The sequence below is a fragment of the Schistocerca serialis genome, chromosome 6 (genome assembly GCF_023864345.2).
Source record: "Schistocerca serialis cubense isolate TAMUIC-IGC-003099 chromosome 6, iqSchSeri2.2, whole genome shotgun sequence".
NCBI lineage: Eukaryota > Metazoa > Arthropoda > Insecta > Orthoptera > Acrididae > Schistocerca > Schistocerca serialis.
Genome location: NC_064643.1, coordinates 358,672,606 through 358,685,763, shown reverse-complemented (window position 1 = coordinate 358,685,763; position 13,158 = coordinate 358,672,606).

Here is a 13,158-nt window from a genome sequence, read left to right as displayed (position 1 = left end):
GCCCAATAGTGCATATTACGCCGGTTTACATTACCGCTGTTGGTGAACGACGCTTCGTCGCTAAATAGAACGCGTGCAAAAAATCGTCCCGTAACTTCTCTTGTGCCCAGTGGCAGAACTGTACACGACGTTCAAAGTCGTTGCCATGCAATTCCTGGTGCATAGAAATATGGTACAGGTGCAATCGGTGTGGATGTAGCATTCTCAACACCGACGTTTTTGAGATTCCCGATTCTCGCGCAATTTGTCTGCTGTTGATATGCGGATTAACCGCGACAGCAGCTAAAACACCTACTTGGGCATCATCATTTGTTGCAGGTCGTGGTTGACGTTTCACATGTAGCTGAACACTTCCTGTTTCCTTAAATAACGTAACTATCCGGCGAACTGGCCGGACACTTGGATGCTGTCGTCCAGGATACCGAGCAGCATACGTAGCACACGCCCGTTGGGCATTTTGATCACAATAGCCATACACCAACACATTATCGACCTTTTCCGCAATTGGTAAACGGTCCATCTTAGCACGGGGAATGTATCACGAAACAAGTACCGTCCGCACTGGCGGAATATTACGTGATACCACGTACTTATACGTTTATGACTATTACAGCGCCATCTATCACAAAGATAAAAAAGTGGTCTAACTAAAACATTCATATTTCTTTTCGCACTACACGAATATGTAATAAAAAATGGGGGTTCCTATTTAAAAAAAACGCAGTTGAGATCCGTTTGACCTATGGCAGCGCCATATAGCGGGCCAACCATAGCGCCATCTGGTTTCCCCCTTCAAGGTAAACGAGTTTCGTTCTTTGTAGCTTTTTCGTTTGACGCTTATTTCGTGAGATATTTGGCCCGGTCACTATCAATGGACCACCCGACCATGTCACACTGCCTTGAGGTACGTTGGACGCTACCTTTTTTCTAATGAAAGATGCTCCCCATTACGAACGACTTACTGAGTTTTTTCTGCTAGGGAGACTTCAGTCCGTTTGCTTCTCTGTTCAGATACTCCATATGCATATATTTTAAGGGACGATACGGAAATGTGTCGAGGTCTTTGTAGAACTTAAAAAACACTACGTTACAGTGAACTCCGGCTATCTGAATCTCAAATGAACAAAACGAGGCTGTGTTTCCCATATTCGTTGTTTGCAGAAACCATGTCGATTGCTGCAAGTTGTTCGGTCGCCAGAACTTTATTGGTATACAACGTCCGTCCATAAAGTTCGGAGAATGATTTTATGCCTGGCGTGTAAGTGACGCCAACGCAGTAACTAAGGAGGCAGCTTGAACTAACGACTGTAAACAACAGATGTGCATACGATCAGTCAGTTGTGAGTAGGCCGTGTTACGTAGTGGACGTGCGGCCGTAGTGTGTCAACGTTGTGTTACAAATCGGAATGGAGTAACATCTCTAAATAAAGTGTGCGAGACATTCTCCAAAATGTGTTGAGAACTAGGAAAGTGTGTGCAAAGTTTGTCCCGGACACCCTGACTCCCCAAGAAAAACAACAACGCATGGAGGCCTGCAGCGACTTGGTAGAAATGCAAAAAGTACAAATTAATTTCCGGAAAGAATCACCAAGGGGGAAGACACTGTGCGTTATCAATACGAACCATCCACATAAAGAAGTGCAGAAAAGGTCTCTGATGGTTCGCCAAGACCGAAGAAGGTAGCAAGTTGAACGACGTTCTAAAGAAGAAAGTTTGTGAGTTTCACGGCCGGCCGGAGTGGCCGAGCGGTTCTAGGCGCTACAGTCTGGAACCGCGCGACCGCTACGGTCGCAGGATCGAATCCTGCCTCGGCCATGGATGTGTGTGATGTCCTTAGGTTAGTTAGGTTTAAGTAGTTCTAAGTTCTAGGGGACTGATGACCACAGATGTTAAGTCCCATAGTGCTCAGAGCCATTTGAACAATTTTGAGTTTTACGTAGTTGTTATCAACTTTCTATACGTGGTATTCAAGTGGGGGTAGACTATATAGAACTTGTTGGATGTAAGGTCCGCCGCCGGCCGGTGTGGCCTTGTGGTTCTAGGCGCTTCAGTCTGGATCCGCGTGACCGCTACGGTCGCAGGTTCGAATCCTGCCTCGGGCATGGATGTGTGTGATGTCCTTAGGTTAGTTAGGTTTAAGTAGTTCTAAGATCTAGGGGACTGATGACCACAGATGTTAAGTCCCATAGTGCTCAGAGCCATTTGAATCATTTTTTTGTAAGGTCCGCCAGTTATGCATAACACCGTTTTTTTTTTTTTTTTCGAGTTCGAAAATATGTTTTCAGCACCTCTGTGCCATCATCAGTGGGTTTCTGTTTTATGTAATCTGTAATGTGAACATTTGTACTAAATGATTACAAAATTACGGGAATATTTAGTTCAAACACAACTTCGCGTTGATGACACCTTTAGTTGCTTTTGTGTTTTAGCTAGCAATAAATGGGGTACAGCACTGCGGTTACCAAAGTTATCGCTACTTTCTTCGCAGGTAATGTAGCCTGTATATGATATTATCTTTTTTTCCCGCAGTATTTGTACAGCAGAGAAAGGACCCCGACGGCCGCTCCTACAGCCACAGGTGTTTTGTGTCAGCAGTGATGCCGCCATCGGGATGGGAGGCGCACGCTCCCACGATAAAGACACGCCACTGTTTACCGCCATACGCCGCGCCGATAACTGCCGCTCCTTAAAGTGCTGCTCGTGTGGCACTGCTGCCGCCACACCTAGAGACCCGCCTGCTTGTATATGTGCTCCACCTTACCACGGCTCAAGACTGTACAGGCATTCGGTGAATACACCGCTGGCCATTAAAACTGTAACAGCAAGAAGGATAGCAAGAAACGAAATTGTACTTAATGTGCGTATACAGTATAGCAAGAAGAATACACTGTTAAATCTGTAGATGATTGTGGAGTATACAGGTTCGGAAATTTAGTACACAGAGCTGCCACTTGTTGCCGCGGGAATGACTCCATACCGCGTCGGCATCAAGTCTAACTGAGCATGAATAATATGGGTATGTTATCTTATCCACTTGTGACATCCCGCAAGCAGTGGGGAGGGGGAGGTAGCCAGTGTTTCTGCAACACACGATCAGAAGTTCTGAGTGGATGAGAGATCTGGAGAAAATGGTGGCCAGGGCAACAATCGATTCCCCTCTCTACCAATATAGCTCAGGACAGCACGGCAACTTGCAGTCCTGCGTTATCTTGTTGAAAGATAACGTCACAGAGACCTCGAAGACAGGTCACAGCCACCAGACTTAATACGTAAGAAAAGTAACGGCTGCTATCCATATTACCGGCCAGAGGTATTCGTGTTGTGTACCCAGTGGCACCCAATCCATCACGTTAGCTTCCGAGCCCGTATGATGATAACGAATGCAATCTGCCAAAGTTCGTTCTCCTCGGAGCCTCCACACAGAGATTGTCTGGCTGCAAAGAAGCCCATTTCCTAACTCAGTGTACTGTCATGCTCAAAAGTATCCTAATGAACTGAATTACGTTCCAACTGATTGTTATACAAACCACATAACGTATCTTTCTTGCAGGTCCTGTGATGTCTTTTCGCTACAGTCGTTTCACTATACAGAATGGTTAGTACTAGACACCATTAAAGAACGCTGCTCTGCACGGCTCTCCACACAGATGCAAATTAATACCAGATGAAAGAGCCTTGAATGCTTGTAAATTCGAATTATTACAACAAAAACATTTCAAAAAGCAAGTTTCTATTTGAAATTACAGGATGAAAATTATGCCTTGATTTATCTTAGGATGTGTGTTTGGAGCACAGTATTATAGTGAAGTGAATTATAGACTGTGGGAAACGCGGAAAAGAAGATAATCGAAGTGGTTGATTTTTGGTGGGAATCAGAAAAGAAAATAATCGAAGCGGTTGAGACGTAGTGCTGTGGAATGATGAAAATATGGTGTATGAGTAAGATAAGAAATGAAGAGAGGAACCTGTGTACACGGTGATAAGCAGAAGGAAAGAATGACAGGAGATATGTTTAGAATCAAAGGGTAACTTCTGTGATTCTGAAAATTTAGGGGAAAACAGAGGACGATCGATGGAAGTGCAAAAAAATGGTTCAAATGGCTCTGAGCACTATGGGACTTAACATCTGAGGTCATCAGTCTCCTCGAACTTAGAACTACTTAAACCTAACTAACCTAAGGACATCACACACATCCATGACCGAGGCAGGATTCGAACCTGCGACCGTAGCGGTCGCGCGGTTCCAGACTGCAGCGCTTAGAACCGCTCGACCACTCCGGTCGGCCACTGATGGAAGTGCAACTCTGAGCTGAAGACGTAAGTGTAGGGGGGGGGGGGGGGGGGGTGTTCGTGGCGGACAGCATCACACTACTCAGAACACTGGCGACACAGAAAAGGGATATTACTTTTCTGCTAAGAACTTAAGTTCTTGGCTGATGGTTCATCGAACCACTTCCAGATTATTTCTCTAACGTTCCACTCTCGAATAACATGTGGTAAAAACGAACAGTTAAACTTTTCCGTGCGAGTTCTAATTTCTCTTGTTTTATTACAATAGGTCATATCTCCCTGTGTAAGTGTGACTCAACTAAACATTTTCACATTCGAAGGAGAAAGTTGTTGTCTGAAGTTCTGTGAAATATCTTGCGGCAACGACACCGCCTTCGTTTTAACGACTGACATCCAAACTCACGCATCATATACGTGACACTGTCTCCCACTTTTCCAGATAATACAAGACGAGCTGCCCTTCTTTGAACTTTATCGATGTGCTCCGGCGATCCTATTTTGCAGTTAATGTACAAAAAGAATAGCAAAGTCCTAGTACATTTTCCGGGGCACATCTCCAGTTTCTTCTACTTCTGTGGATGTCTGTCCATCGAAAGTAACACGACGTTTCGTCCCTACCGAGAAATCCTCAACCCAGTCAAAAACACACACATACGCCCGAATGATAAGTATACTCTGACACAAAAAAGACACGCCACAAATGAATTACCTGAATGCGACGGATATCGGTAAATGTGGTGTACGTGTACAGACAAACAAATGATTACAAATCCAGGAAAACAAGAATTTATTCAAGAGAAAGAGCTTCACAAATTGAGCAAGTCAATAACGCGGTGGTTCATCACTGGCCCTTATGCAAGCAGCTATTCGGCGTGGAATTGATTGATATAAAGTTTTCGGATGTCCTCCTGAAGGATGTTGTGCCTTTTTATGTCCAACTGTCGCGTTAGATAATCAAAATCATGGGTTGATTGGAGGGCTCTGTCCATAATGCTCCAGACGTTCTCAGTTGGGGAGATATTCGGCGATCTCGCTGGCCAAGGTAACGTATGGCAAACACAAAGACAAGCAGTAGAAACTCTCACGTATTAGCAACATAAAGTCCGTCCGTACACGGTGAGAACTTCTACTGCTTGTCTTCAAGCCTGCCAAACCCTACCTTGGCCAACAAGATCGTCGGATCTCTTCTCAATTAACGACATTCGGAGTATCATGTGCAGGGCCTTCCAATCAGCTCTGGATTTTGACCAGCTAACGCGCCAGTTGGTCAGAATCTCCCATGACATCCCTCAGGAGGACATCCAAGAACTGTCAATCAATGTCAAGCCAAAGAACGGTCTGGATAAGGACCAAAGTTGGACCAGCGCGTTACTCACTTGCTCAATTTGTGGGATTTTTTTCTCTTGAATATATTATCCAGTTTTTCTGAAATTGTAATCATTTGTCTGTACGTCACATCTACCAGTTTCCGTCCCATTTGGATATCATTAGTGGTGCGTCGTTTTCTCCTGTCTTGGCGTGTGTGAGGTGCTCATGCAGTCTTTGCTGTGTTTCTTGAAAACAGTGCAAATAATAAAATAAAGATTAAGGAGACACAAAATCCATTATAACACGCGTAAACGCGGCGAGAATATGTCAACTTCCGATTTTAACAGACGACACCACAGTCCCTGTTTCGGCGCAAGTGCGGTCTTTAGCATAGCAAAGATTTTAGAACTCTGTACTCGGAACAGTCATTTTGCCGGCCGTTGTGGCCGAGCGGCTCTAGGCGCCTCAGCCTAGAACCGCATGACCGCTACGGTCGCAGGTTCGAATCCTGCCTCGGGCATGGATGTGTATGATGTCCTTAGGTTAGTTAGGTTAAGTAGTTCTAAGTTCTGGGGGACTGATGACCTTAGCAGTTAAGTCCCATAGTGCTCAGAGCCATTTGAACAGTCATTTTATGATTGTCGTCACTCACTCAGTCGCGGTTGGGTGGTTACTGACTTACATGTGAAGCGCACCCGCTACAAATAGTCGGATTTTATCAGAAATGTGTTCGTGTAGAACAGACTCAATGACTGAGGCGAAAGCCCGCGATCAAGTCCTAGCAGAGCACAACTTTTCCAGAGTCAAGACATATTAAAAAACACAGGTCTTGTACGGTGCGCGACCGAAGCAGAAGCAGGTGCGGTGTCGGTTGACTGGCGACGAGAGCGGCGGTAAAGCGATCTATGTTGAGCCCGGTGCAGACATAGCGACTGTTTCGCCAACCGGTTCCGGCGGCGTGGCCGGCGTTTTACGGCAGGACGCACGGCCAGGGCGCGGCGGCACGTGGACCACATTCCCCACGCTCGCTGCTGCGCCGCCCAACACACGCCTTTGCATTCCCCGCACAATTGTTTCCGCTTCTGTTCCTGGAAAGGGAATTATACAGCGGCGCCAATAAATAAATCTCCACATCTACACTTAGGTCGGCATCATCGTCACTATTCCGAAAGCTACGGTATGTTGCGTGGCGGAGGGTACCGTGTACCACTACTAGTGATTTCCTTTCCTGTTCCACACGGATACAACGAAGGAAAAACATGCCTCGTATGAGCCTATACATGCCTCGTATGAGCACTAATTTCTCGCATCTGATCTTCGTGATCCTTACGAAATGTATCTTGGCGACAGTAGAATCGTTGTGCAATAAACATCAAATTCAGGTTCCGATAATTTTCTGAACAACGTTCCCTCCGCTATACTTACGTGGTGTTCGAACTTACCAATAACAAATCTAGCAGCTCGACTTCTGAACTGCGTAAATCCGACCTTGTGCATATCCCGAGCTCTCGAGCAGTACTGGAGAATTGTCACACCGACGTCCTATATGCTGTCTCATTTACAGATGAACCACACTTCCCCAGCCGACGTCGATCATTCGCCTTCCCTACCACAATCCTCACATGCTCATTCCATTTCATATCTTTTTGCAGCGTTACGCCTAGATATTTAAACGGCGTGACAGTATCAACCAGCACACTACTAATGCTGCATCCGAACATAGTGAATTTCTTTTTTCGACTCATCCGCTTTGACTTACATTTTTCTACATTGAGAGGGCCAGCTGCCATTCATCACACCAAATAGAAATTTTGTCTAGGTCATCCTGTATCCTCCTACAGTCACTCAACTGTGACACATTCCTGTACACCAGTCTCATCTGCAAATAATAGCGGTTCTATCACACTTCCATGGGCCACTCCTGACGATACCATTGCCTCTTGATGAACCCTCGGTGTTGAGGACCATACTGGGTTCTATTACTTACGAAATCATTGCGTCACTCACATATCTGTGAACTTATTCCATATGCTCGTGCTTTCGTTAACAGCAGACCACCGTGTTAAATGCTTTTCGGAAATCTATAAATACGGAATCTGTCTGTTGCCCATCATCCATAGTTCGCAGTATATCGTGTGAGAAAAGGGCAAGCTGAGTTTCGCATGAGCGAAACTTTCTAAAACCGTACTGATTCGTGGGCCTAAGTAGTCGGTTTCGAGGAAGTTTATTCTATTCGAACGCAGAATATGTTCCAAAATTCTGCAGCAAACCAAATTAAATATATTGGTCTAGGGTTTTCCGATGACGTTGTAGTTCTAGGAGAGACGACGGCACAGTATGAAACGGCATCCCCTGCTGTGTGGCTTCGAAAGGAGCATCCACTACCCTACTCATTGTCCTAATGTCTCCTAAAGGATCCAATGCATCCTTTACTACAGGCACATTTCGACCTTGACTTCACAATCAGGATGGAGCAGATCAGGTGCGATGGTATATTAAGGAGCGAAGGGGATGTATAAAGCAGCTTCACACGTCTGAGTACTTTACAAATGAGTTAATGTGGTAAAAATATGTTGTTGAACGTGTAAAAATTTTATGGTTGAATATGCAGAACTGTAAGTATGGCTGCAGAAGCAAAACCATAATTATGTTTCTTTTATTAGTTGTTGGATTATTTAGCCATAGACAATTTTCCTTTCGTTATTTTATGTGGATACTCTCTGCAAAATATGTTGCGAATAAAATTAGTAGTAAAGAAGTAATAAGTTAAGGCGTCATGACAGACGCTAAAGTTTTACTGCAAGAATAGCGGAAATACAGTAAACTATGAACTTTTTTCCTTAAATTATTATGTGAGAATGAGTAGATTATGCCAGCATTTTAAATTTTTAAATTTGGTCAGTAATTGCACCAGAAAGAGAAACGCTCCAATCATAAGCAAAAAAAGTCATGGACAGAATAGGGATGTAAAAGAAGGGAACAGTTTTTCGACTTATCAAGCAACTTCAAAGACATTTAAATCAAAACATCTTGACATATTTGCGCATTTTTACTTGTTAGTATTAGTACCCATTTCATGTAATACAACGCATCGCGTCAAGTAAAGTAACATGGTACATGATATCATCCCCTTGGAACAAATCCACCTCCAAAAACATCCCCCCCCCCCCCCCCCAGAAAATATTTTTAAACTATTATATGTATGCTATTAGCCATATGATATAATATATTGTTTACAACGACTAGCGAATCTTCTGGATTTCGGGCTTTAGTGTATAAATTGCAAGATGCACGTGTGTCAACACCTTGTAGCTAAGAGAGCTCACTGCGCTTGGGAAGTAGGGTTAGTCCGTAAAACAGCGCGAATATGTCAAGATGTTTTGATTTAAGAGTCTTCGAAGCTGCCAGGAAAGTCAAAAAGCTAGTTCCCTTCTTTTACAGTCCTAACTCTGCCCACTACATATTCGCCTTTTTTGCACTATGATAACATTTTTCATTCTGGTTCCCAACTTTTACTCTACCATAACTTTGCCAATAGACTCTCGTAGCTTGGCATCCGATGTAGATTTTTGTTGACTCGAGCGATGATTGATCCGATAAGGACTTTTTTTTATCATCTTCCGAACTATGTTGCTTATATCGTGGTTACAGATAAAACTTAGACAAAACAGCAAAATGACCATTAAATATATGTGATTGGGTACCTTCTTACAAAATTTGAACCGTTTGACGCAAGTTTGAAACATAGAAATAGCGCGCGCAATAAAATTAAAGAAACGTAAGTCCGAATGAAGCTAGATTTATGAAAAGAATTTTTTAATTTTATCATAAGATTACATTTTTATTTACTTGAATCACTTTAAACCGTTCCCGCGCATTCAATTCATGTAAGAATGATTTTTACGTGCTACATTTACCTCGACTTTAAACCATCGTATCTCGACAACGGGTCAAGATTATTGGACATAAAAATTCGTTTTGACTTGACCCATTTATCTACCTTCGTGCGAAGGTAGATAAAGTTTAAAGTACAGATGTGGCGCACTACAAACGCCTTCCAGAAAAACGTGTCTTTCGCACATATTTGCACTAAAAATCCGAACGGTGCACGTACAAATGCAGCCATTAGCTGAGCATTAATTTCAGCCCAATTAACATAATTTGCAAAATAAATTAATCGATCCGCACAATTTACCTGGGCGCCAGCTCCGATTCGTGGTTAGAACTTTTTTTAGTAGACTGCAACATCTTTTTACTCCATTTCTTCCCTGTTCCTAGCTCAAACAGGAACCAAGACCACCAATATCGCGATTCTGCGTGTGGCCTTCTCTAACACTTTAACGATGAAGTACTGGAGACAAAATTTTTGTTACCCATGTAAGTCGTTAGGTAAGCAACCTGCATGGAGTGGGTAATTGTTTTAGCCGCTTAGTAACATAGATAAGAGTCGAATACAGACGCAGTAATGCTTACTCGTAGTTTGATAAAAGACGCGCACTATAGTAATAATAAAGCTCTCACGATCGCCTGTATATGAGGTAGTCATCATTGGATCGAGAAGCAACGCACGGTGAGTCAAGATAAATCGCACACACAGTTAATCAGAAGACACTTACTAAATGAATGAATAAAACGTGTAATTGAGGACGAGTGAGAGAGAGACTGTCTAATGATGGCACATGGCAGTAGAAAATGGCAGATTATTTCAACGGCAGCCTGGTGGCGTATTATCTGATAGTCACAATTAGCTAGCAACAAGATCATTAACTGTTTCTGCGATTAACCGGCAATCTTTTATCGATCTTATGGTGGCTGTAACAGTCACAACATGACCCCTAAACGGTAGAGACTGAATGTACCAGCCACGGAAAAGCGCCTTGACAGCAGAAGAACTGGGGTCCCACTGAGACAAAGCTTATACTGTGTGGGTTATTTAAAACATCGGATTTTGAAGAAAATGGTCGACTGCACGGAGTGCCATACTTTTCGCAGCCAGCCTAACTGTGGTCATTAGCACAGTTCTGCGTAAGCTGCGTAGTTACGTTACGTTGCCAGGCACTGTCTTGTTTAGACGGCCGGGACCGCTTCTCTGGCGCCTCTCTGATGTATTCACCCGTGAAGTTACCACAAAGATCTCCTTCACAACGAAAGGCAAAAATTAACTTTTGAATTAATTGCAATTACGACCAGCAAAAGGTATGGACAGTTATTCTGTACTGCGGTGTCATTACTGTCTATTTGGTATCTCTCGTCCGTCCTTGCGACACACACATAATCTCGAATCAAATTGTAGTCATAATTAATTACTAGTTATAAGAATATCAGGGTTAGTCTTAAAAGCTTGTTAATCCCTAACTAATATAATTCTGATGTAGAAATAATAATTTGCCATCGCTGGAGGGTCTGGCAACACAACACTGCAATGGATAGTGCCTTGAAAGCAGGTTACAAGATGAGCACCGGTAACAGTTTAACAAGAGTAATGGTGTGTAGTCGAATTAAATCAGCTGATGGTGAGGGAATTAGGTTAATAAATGAAATACTCGAAGTAGGGGATGAGTATTACCATCTTGGCAAAAAAAATAACTGACGATGGCGGAAGTAAAGAATATTTAAAATGTAGATGGGTAGGAGCAATGAAATGGGTCATACAGTAATTTTTTATATGTTTCTACACTCTTGTTTTACAAAGTCGTGTTAGAACTGAACTAAAACTCTGACTCCAAAATAACCTGGTAAAATGATGTCACCAAATGAACATACGAGAGTACCTGTAAGTGGAAGGCACATCGTAAATAGGCTGCCCGAATTGCCGCACCAAGCGAAGTGCCGCGTGGTTAAGGCAACGGTCTTGCATTCGGGAGGAGCAAGGTTCAGAGTCCCCACCCAGCCATTCAGATTGAAGCATTCCGTGATAACTTTATGACGATTACGGCGAATGCAGGGATGTTTCTTCCTTAATAGAAAAAGCCAATTTCCTTCCTCACTTTGTCCTGTCCGAACTTCTATTACATCTTAGATTTACCCTCGTTGGCGACGGCTCGTTTCATGCTGAGGGTATAAGGGGAAAAATAGCTTTCTAAATATTGACGTTAAATCCTTCGCGGAAACTTATTTAACATACAATTCTTCTCTATAAAGAAAAGGATCTTCAAAACTTGACACCGTTTTGCACTATAAATGAGTTCTGCAACCAGATAAAACAATTTAAGAAAATCACCCAAAACAAAATGTTTGTACTACACTTTATGAGCGTCTATGTGATAGCCGCGCGGAGTGGCCGCGCGGTTCGAAGCATCATGTCACGGACTGCGCGGACCCTCCCGCCGGAGGTTCGAGTCCTCCCTCGGCCATGGGTGTGTGTGGTGTTCTTAGCATAAGTTAGTTTAAGTAGTGTGTAAGTCTAGGGACCGATGACCTCAGCACTTTGGTCCCTTAGGAATTCACACACACGTCTACGTGACAGTTTCGCGCGTGCTAAGTGAACGTGTAACGAAATGTGCTGCTCTTTTTTGGATCTTATATATTTCCTCTATCAAATCCTATTCGGTACGGATCCCAGACTGACGAGCAGTGTTGAAGTACTGGTTGAACAAGGTTTTTATAACCTACCTCCTTCGTTGGTTAGACTACACACCTTCAGGATTCTTCCAGTGAATCTCAGTCTGGCAGCCTGACCCGCAATTGGTGGGTCGTTGCACTTTGAATCTCTCTTTATGGATACCCCTAGATATTTTATAGATGTGACTGTGTCCAGTGATCTGCAATGGTGCAATCATAAAATAGAATCATAAAATAATGGGTCTTTCAGCTTGTTTCTTCACAACACGTTACATTCGTTTATGTTGATGGGCAACTGATAATCGCTGCAACAGCTGTCGATCATTTGCCGTTCTTGTTGCACTTAGGTTACAATTTTCTAGCGTTGCGACTTCTCTGTATACGACAGCATCATCTGCGAAAAGTGTCATGAAACTTCCGACCGTACCCATTAAGTCATTTATATGTTTTGTCAAAAGTAATAGTGCTATAATACTCCCTTAGCGTATGCCCAACCTTGCTTTCACGCCTAAAGATTTCTCTCTGATGAGAATGACATGCTGTGCTCTGTTTGGTAGAAACTCTGCAATATATTCCGTACGCTCGTAAGCTGCTCATTAGGCGGCAGTTAGGAATTGTATAGAACGCCTACTGGAAATTGTAAAGGAAAGTCCTCCTCTAGCATTACTTATCCTCAATAGTAGTTGTCGATACCAGTATTATACTGGACAAGTTAACATTATCTCAGTTGCTTTTCTGAAAACTTTCATATAATTTTATACACAGTATGCGCTATTTCAAGTTAAAATTTATGAAAAGGAATTACTTTATAAAAAATTGTAGTTCAGATGTTATAATCGGTAAGTACTAGTTGTGAGCCGCGCGGGGTAGCCGCGCGATCTGAGGCGTCTTGTCACGGCCCGCGCGGCTGCTCCCGTCGGAAGTTCGAGTCCTCCCTCGGGCGTCAGTGTGTGTGTTGTCCTTAGCGTAAGTTAGATTAAGTAGTATGTAAACTTAGGG